A 9,095-nucleotide genomic window follows, 5' to 3' on the forward strand; every position below is an offset into this window, starting at 1 on the left:
CTTTTTTCATACGTGATGTCCCGAGGGGAAAGTTCTATTCCCCAAAGGGAGACACGACCTGTAGCTTCTGGATTGTTGAGTATATTGGACAAGGGCGCCTCATTGACCACTATTATCAGGTGTGCCGAAAAATAGTGCCGCAATTTTCTTGCGGTTGTAAACACTCCATATGCTAGCTTTTGATATTGAGGATACCTCTGTTTTGAAGGCGATAATACTTCGCTGACGAAGTATACTGGCCTCTGCACTCCATGTAGTTTTCCTTCTTCCTCTCTTTCAACGACAAGTGCTGTACTTACCACCTGAGGTGTGGACGCAATGTATAACAACAGAGGTTCCTTCTCTTTCGGCACCACCAAGATTGGTGGTGTCGAGATTTTGCGTTTGAGATCCTCAAAGGCTCTATCTGCCTCTTCGTTCCATTGGAACTTCTCTCCCTGTTTGATCAAGGCGTAAAACGGTAACGCCTTTTCCCCCAACTTGGCGACCAATCTGCTTAAAGCTGCGACTCGTCCGGTTAGCTGCTGTATTTCTTTCAACTTTGTTGGCTTTCTCATTGTTACGATGGCCTAGATTTTTTGGGGTTTGCTTCAATCCCTCTTGCTGAAACTAAGAACCCAAGGAGTTCTCCTGGAGGGACGCCAAAAGAACACTTTGTCGGGTTCAGCTTGAGACAGAACTTATCGAGATTGTCGAAAGTTTCCCTCAAATCCTCGATTAGCGTGTCCCCCTTTTTTGATGTTATGACGACGTCGTCGATGTATACTTGTACGTTTTTCCCGATCTGTGTTGCTAAGCACTTCTGCATCATCCGCTGATATGTTGCTCCCGCGTTCTTCAAACCGAAGGGCATTGTTCGATAGCAGAACACGCCGTAAGGTGTGATGAATGCTGTTTTGACTTCATCTTCTTCTTTTAATCTGATCTGGTTATAACCAGAGTAGGCATCCAGGAAGGAAAGACGTTCGCATCCTGCCGTGGAGTCGATAATTTGATCGATCCTTGGGAGGGGAAAGTGATCCTTTGGACAATGTTTATTGAGACACGTGAAGTCGACGCACATGCGAAGGACTTTCGTGTTTTTCTTCGGCACCAACACTGGGTTAGCTACGCACGTGGCTTCGGTATGTAATTCCTTGATGAAACCAGCTTCTCTGAGTCTATCAATTTCCGACAGCATAGCCTTGCGGTTTGGTTCCGAAAAATGCCGCAAAGGTTGTTTGATTGGTCTCGCTATTGGATCCAAGTTTAGGTGGTGCTCGGCAAGTTCCCTGGGTACTCCTGGCATGTCAGCTGGACACCATGCGAAGATTTTCTAGTGCTCACGGAGGAACTCGACGAGCGCGCTTTCCTATGCGAGGTCCATATTTGTCGCGATGGACGTCGTCTTCTTCGGATCTGTCGGGTAAATCTGCACTTCCTTTGAATCCTTTGCAGTATTGAAAGTTGATTCCTTATTAGGCCTCCCTACATCTGGCAGTACATCGTAATCTGTCGTAAGCCTTGACTCCATGTATTCTGCTTGCATCCCGAAAGTTTCTGAGAGCCGATGAAAATCCTTGTCACATTTATCGGCTAGCGCGAAGCTTCCTTTCACTGTAATTGGCCCCTTAGGTCCAGACATCCTCCACAACAAGTATGTATAATGTGGTACCGCCATAAACCTGGCATATGCTGGGCGCCCCAACAGAGCGTGGTACTGCGATGGGAAATCCACGACTTCAAACTCCAACCTCTCCATCCTGTAGTTTTCTCGAGTGCCTAACTGAACGTCGAGATTGATCTTCCCCAGTGGGTAACTTGGTTTGTCTGGTGTGATGCCGTGGAATCGTGTGTCCGTTGGCTTGAGGTTTGCCAAGGATATGTTCATCTTCCTTAGTGTGTCTGCGTACATAAGGTTTAAACTGCTGCCTCCATCAATGAACACTCGAGATACATCGAATCCTGCAATTACTGCTGGTAAAATAAGTGCTGACTGCGAGGAACTTGCTGCGGGTGATCCGCAATTGTGAAACCAATATCCTGTCCTGACCAATTGAGGTACTCGACTGTTGGTGGAGGCATCTTCTCTGCCATGAACACCTGTCGCGAAATTACTTTCTGCGCTCTATTGGATGGTCTGCCTTTCTGAATCATCGAGACTGCTCCATGGGAGTTGGGATCAATGTAAGGTGGTGGCGTTGGTGCTGCCACAATTCTGAGCTGATGTCGATTTTCATCCGTAATTGCGGGAGGGGGTGGTAGCTGGATCTCACTCCTAGGTCCATGAGGGTTTCGACTCGCTGCCTGAGTATTGGCTTGTCCGGCGAATCTCAACATTGCTTGAAAGTTTCGGCAATCTTTCTGCAGATGCCCCGACTGCCTCTTTCCGTTATTGTCGATATAGAAATGCATCTGGCACGGGCCGTTCATCATATCCTCAGGGGACACGAAGGGTCTCTGAAACCTAGGCCCATTGTTTGGCCTGTTGTTTCGGGAATCATCTCTATTGTCGCCTCGCTGCTCGTTGCTCCTTTGATACTCATCTCTATTGTTTCCTCCAGCGCTTGCTCGAAACCCAGCCGAAATTTGGCCAGGTGCATCATAACCCGAAAATTGTCGAGAAAATCGTCGTCTATTTTGAAAATTTCGACTGCGGTCCTCCTCTGGTGACCTGTGTCGTTTATTATGCACAACATCCTCGCCATCTGCCCATCTGTTTGCTATTTCCATTAATGTTGATACTGTCCTTGGGTTAGTTCTTCCCAAGTCCTCCACAAAATCTCCTCGTCGAACTCCTGCAACAAACGCGTCTATCGCTCTCTCGTCAGATATATTTTCTGCCGAGTTTTTTATGATGTTCCACCTTTGGATGTACTTCCTCATTGATTCATCATGCTTCTGTCGACATGATCTTAATTCCTCAAGTGTCGCAGGCTTTTTGCAGGTTGATCGGAAGTTCTTGACAAACACATCCTCAAAACTGTCCCAGCTGTCGATGGAACCTGGGGGAAGTTTCTTTATCCATGATCTTGCGGCTCCGCTTAGGTGTATTTGAATGCTCTGCATAGCTGTTGCTCTGGTTCCACCTATCAACTTTACCGTCTCGAGGTAATCGACTAGCCAATCCTCAGGATCTTGCAGGCCGTCAAATTTTTTGAAACTATCAGGCAACTTGAATCCCGATGGGACTCGAGTTTTCCGGACCCGTCGCGTAAAACACGGGAGTCCACACATGTCTTCCTCGGCAAGTTCTGGTGAACGCCGATGTTCTCTTCTCTCTTGTCGTGCTCTATCTACCCTGGCCTGAGTTGCCATATCTCTGACTCCACTTGCTCTTGGTGGATCTTGCACTGCTGCGGTAGGTCTCGGGCTATTTTGTCTTGCAGGTTCTTCGGGAGGTGTGGCTGCGAATGCTGCTCCCATGGCTCCACATCCTGCCATGGCCATGTTGTACAACGCCTCTCTTGGATCTCCGGGAGGTGGCCTAGACGCGAGGATAAAGGCTTGTGTCGCCATATACCCAGCTTCTGGTGTTTTGGGAATAATATTCCCTCTCGTGTCTATCGACATAAAAGACATGTCGAGGTTTTGAACTAAAGTCTCTCTTTCAGCTTCAGGTATATTTTGCAGCCGAGATCTTGCTCTCCTTCGAGCTTCCCTGTGACTATCTCCCGAAGTTCCTGATTGTCGACTCAAATCCGCTCTTCGCCTGCTTGATGCTGAAGCTGCCTCCCTTCTCCTGTTCAGAGCCGCTGTCTGTTTTTCCAATTCTCTTCCAGCTCGAGCGAGCCTTGATGGCGTGTATTTCACACGTTCGTTGGGCAACCCCAAGAGGAAGGTATGATGCGCACAGCAGCAAGTTTCCCTCAGTAAGAAACCAAGGTTTATCGAACCAGTAGGAGCCAAGAAGCACGTTGAAGGTTGATGGCGGCGGGATGTAGTGCGGCGCAACACCAGGGATTCCGACGCCAACGTGGAACCTGCACAACACAACCAAAGTACTTTGCCCCAACGAAACAGTGAGGTTGTCAATCTCACCGGCTTGCTGTAACAAAGAGTTAACCGTATTGTGTGGAAGATGATTGTTTGCAGAAAACAGTAGAACAGTATTGCAGTAGATTGTATTTCAGTAAAGAGAATTGGACCGGGGTCCACAGTTCACTAGAGGTGTCTCTCCCATAAGACGAACAGCATGTTGGGTGAACAAATTACAGTTGGGCAATTGACAAATAAAGAGAGCATGACCATGCACATACATATCATGATGAGTATAGTGAGATTTAATTGGGCATTACGACAAAGTACATAGACCGTCATCCAACTGCATCTATGCCTAAAAAGTCCACCTTCAGGTTATCATCCGAACCCCCTCCAGTATTAAGTTGCTAACAACAGACAATTGCATTAAGTATTGCGTGTAATGTAATCAGTGACTACATCCTTGAACATAGCACCAATGTTTTATCCCTAGTGGCAACAGCACATCCGTAACCTTAGTGGTTCTTGTCACTCCTCCAGATTCACAGAGACATGAACCCACTATCGAGCATAAATACTCCCTCTTGGAGTTACTAGCATCAACTTGGCCAGAGCATCTACTAATAACGGAGAGCATGCAAGATCATAAACAACACATAGACATAACTTTGATAATCAACATAACAAGTATTCTCTATTCATCGGATCCCAACAAACGCAACATATAGAATTACAGATAGATGATCTTGATCATGTTAGGCAGCTCACAAGATCCGACAATGATAGCACAATGGGGAGAAGACAACCATCTAGCTACTGCTATGGACCCATAGTCCAGGGGTAGACTACTCACACATCACTCCGGAGGCGACCATGGCGGCGTAGAGTCCTCCGGGAGATGATTCCCCTCTCCGGCAGGGTGCCGGAGGCGATCTCCTGGATCCCCCGAGATGGGATCGGCGGCGGCGGCGTCTCTGGAAGGTTTTCCGTATCATGGCTCTCGGTACTGGGGGTTTCGTCACGGAGACTTTTTATAGGCGGAAGGGCAGGTCAAGAGGCGGCACGGGGGCCCCACACTACAGGCCGGCGCGGCCAAGGGGGGGGGCCGCGCCGCCCTATGGTGTGGCCCCTCCGTGGCCCCTCTTCGTCTCTCCTTCGGACTTCTGGAAGCTTCGTGAGAAAATAGCCCCTGGGCTTTGATTTCGTCCAATTCCGAGAATATTTCCTTACTAGGATTTCTGAAACCAAAAACAGCAGAAAACAACAAGCGGCACTTCGGCATCTTGTTAATAGGTTAGTTCCAGAAAATGCACGAATATGACATAAAGTGTGCATAAAACATGTAGATAACATCAATAATGTGGCATGGAACATAAGAAATTATCGATACGTCGGAGACGTATCAGCATCCCCAAGCTTAGTTCTGCTCGTCCCGAGCAGGTAAAACGATAACACAGATAATTTCTGGAGTGACATGCCATCATAATCTTGATCATACTATTTGTAAAGCATATGTAGTGAATGCAGCGATCGAAACAATGTATATGACATGAGTAAACAAGTGAATCATATAGCAAAGACTTTTCATGAATAGCACTTCAAGACAAGCATCAATAAGTCTTGCATAAGAGTTAACTCATAAAGCAATAATTCAAAGTAGAGATATTGAAGCAACACAAAGAAGATTAAGTTTCAGCGGTTGCTTTCAACTTGTAACATGTATATCTCATGGATATTGTCAACATAGAGTAATATAATAAGTGCAATAAGCAAGTATGTAGGAATCAATGCACAGTTCACACAAGTGTTTGCTTCTTGAGGTGGAGAGAGATAGGTGAACTGACTCAACATTGAAAGTAAAAGAATAGTCCTCCATAGAGGAAAAGCATCGATTGCTATATTTGTGCTAGAGCTTTGATTTTGAAAACATGAAACAATTTTATCAACGGTAGTAATAAAGCATATGCATCATGTAAATTATATCTTATAAGTTGCAAGCCTCATGCATAGTGTACTAATAGTGCCCGCACCTTGTCCTAATTAGCTTGGACTACCGGGTCATCACAATGCATTGTTTTTACCAAGTGTCACAAAGGGGTACCTCTATGCCGCCTGTACAAAGGTCTAAGGAGAAAGCTCGCATTGGATTTCTCGCTATTGATTATTCTTCAACTTAGACATCCATATCGGGACAACATAGACAACAGATAATGGACTCCTCTTTTATGCATAAGCATATACCAACAATTAATAATTTTCTCATTTGAGATTTGAGGATTGTTGTCCAAAACTGAAACTTCCACCATGGATCATGGCTTTAGTTAGCGGCCCAATGTTCTTCTCTAACATATGCATGCTTAACCATATGGTGGTAGATCTCTCTTACTTCAGACAAGACGAACATGCATAGCAACTCACATGAAATTCAACAATGAATAGTTGATGGCGTCCCCAGTGAACATGGTTATCGCACAACAAGCAACTTAATAAGAGATAAAGTGCATAATTACATATTCAATACCACAATAGTTTTTAAGCTATTTGTCCCATGAGCTATATATTGCAAAGGTGAATGATGGAATTTTAAAGGTAGCACTCAAGCAATTTACTTTGGAATGGCGGAAAATACCATATAGTAGGTAGGTATGGTGGACACAAATGGCATAGTGGTTGGCTCAAGTATTTTGGATGCATGAGAAGTATTCCCTCTCGATACAAGGTTTAGGCTAGCAAGGCTTATTTGAAACAAACACAAGGATGAACCGGTGCAGCAAAACTCACATAAAAGACATATTGAAAACATTATAAGACTCTACACCGTCTTCCTTGTTGTTCAAACTCAATACTAGAAATTATCTAGACCTTAGAGAAACCAAATATGCAAACCAAATTTTAGCATGCTCTATGTATTTCTTCATTAATGGGTGCAAAGCATATGATGCAAGAGCTTAATCATGAGCACAATAATTGCCAAGTATCACATTACCCAAGACATTTATAGCAATTACTACATGTATCATTTTCCAATTCCAACCATATAACAATTTAACGAAGGAGAAACTTCGCCATGAATACTATGAGTAGAAACCAAGGACATACTTGTCCATATGCTACAGCGGAGCGTGTCTCTCTCCCATAAAGTGAATGCTAGGATCCATTTTATTCAAACAAAACAAAAAACAAAAACAAACCGACGCTCCAAGAAAAAGCACATAAGATGTGATGGAATAAAAATATAGTTTCAGGGGAGGAACCTGATAATGTTGTCGATGAAGAAGGGGATGCCTTGGGCATCCCCAAGCTTAGACGCTTGAGTCTTCTTGATATATGCAGGGGTGAACCACCGGGTGCATCCCCAAGCTTAGAGCTTTCACTCTCCTTGATCATGTTGCATCATACTCCTCTCTTGATCCTTGAAAACTTCCTCCACACCAAACTCGAAACAACTTATTAGAGGGTTAGTGCACAATATAAATTGACATATTCAGAGGTGACACAATCATTCTTAACACTTCTGAACATTGCATAATGCTACTGGACATTAATGGATCAAAGAAATTCATCCAACATAGCGAAAGAGGCAATGCGAAATAAAAGGCAGAATCTGTCAAAACAGAACAGTTCGTATTGACGAATTTTAAAATGGCACCAGACTTGCTCAAATGAAAATGCTCAAATTTAATGAAAGTTGCGTACATATCTGGGGATCATGCACGTAAATTGGCTTAATTTTCTGAGCTACCTACAGGGAGGTGGACCCAGATTCGTGACAGCAAAGAAATCTGGAACTGTGCAGTAATCCAAATCTAGTACTTACTTTTCTATCAACGGCTTAACTTGGCCCAACAAAACACAAAACTAAGATAAGGAGAGGTTGCTACAATAGTAAACAACTTCCAAGACACAAAATAAAAACAAAGTACTGTAGGTAAAAACATGGGTTGTCTCCCATAAGCGCTTTTCTTTAACGCCTTTCAGCTAGGCGCAGAAAGTGTGTATCAAGTATTATCAAGAGACGAAGTGTCAACATCATAATTTGTTCTCATAATAGAGTCAAAAGGTACCTTCATTCTCTTTCTAGGTAAGTGTTCCATACCTTTCTTGAGAGGAAATTGATATTTTATATTACCTTCCTTCATATCAATAACAGCACCAACAGTTCGAAGAAAAGGTCTTCCCAATATAATGGGACAAGATGCATTGCATTCAATATCCAAGACAACAAAATCAACGGGAACAAGGTTATTGTTAACGGTAATGCGAACATTATCAACTTTCCCCAAAGGTTTCTTTGTAGAATGATCAGCAAGATTAACATCCAAATAACAATTTTTCAGCGGTGGCAAGTCAAGCATATTATAAATTTTCTTAGGCATAACATAAATACTTGCACCAAGATCACATAAAGCATTACAATCAAAATCTTTAATCTTCATCTTAATGATGGGCTCCCAACCATCCTCTAACTTTTTAGGAATAGAGGCTTCACGCTCTAGTTTCTCTTCTCTAGCTTTTATAAGAGCATTTGTAATATGATGTGTAAAAGCCAAATTTATAGCACTAGCATTAGGACTTTTAGCAAGTTTTTGCAAGAACTTTATAACTTCAGAGATGTGGCAATCATCAAAATTCAAACCATTATAATCTAAAGCAATGGGATCATCATCCCCAATGTTGGAAAAAATTTCAGCAGCTTTATCATGCAGTTTAATGATTTTAGCAGTTTCAGGCAGTTTTTCGCGCTTTGCATTAGAAGTGGAAACATTGCTAACACCAATTCTTTTATTAGTAGGAGTAGGAGGTGCAGCAACATGTGTAGCATTAGCATTACTAGTGGTGGTAATAGTCCAAACTTTAGCTATATTCTTTTCTTTAGCTAGTTTTTCATTTTCTTCTCTATCCCACCTAGCACGCAGTTCAGCCATTAATCTTATATTCTCATTAATTCTAACTTGAATGGAATTTGCTGTAGTAGTAATTTTATTATGATGATTCTCATTAGGCAAAACTTTTGATTTCAAAAGATCAACATCAGCAGCAAGACTATCGACTTTAGAAGCAAGTATATCAATTTTCCCAAGCTTTTCTTCAACAGATTTGTTAAAAGCAGTTTGTGTACTAATAAATTCTTTAAG

The sequence above is a fragment of the Lolium perenne genome, chromosome 7 (genome assembly GCF_019359855.2).
Source record: "Lolium perenne isolate Kyuss_39 chromosome 7, Kyuss_2.0, whole genome shotgun sequence".
In the NCBI taxonomy this organism is placed as follows: domain Eukaryota; kingdom Viridiplantae; phylum Streptophyta; class Magnoliopsida; order Poales; family Poaceae; genus Lolium; species Lolium perenne.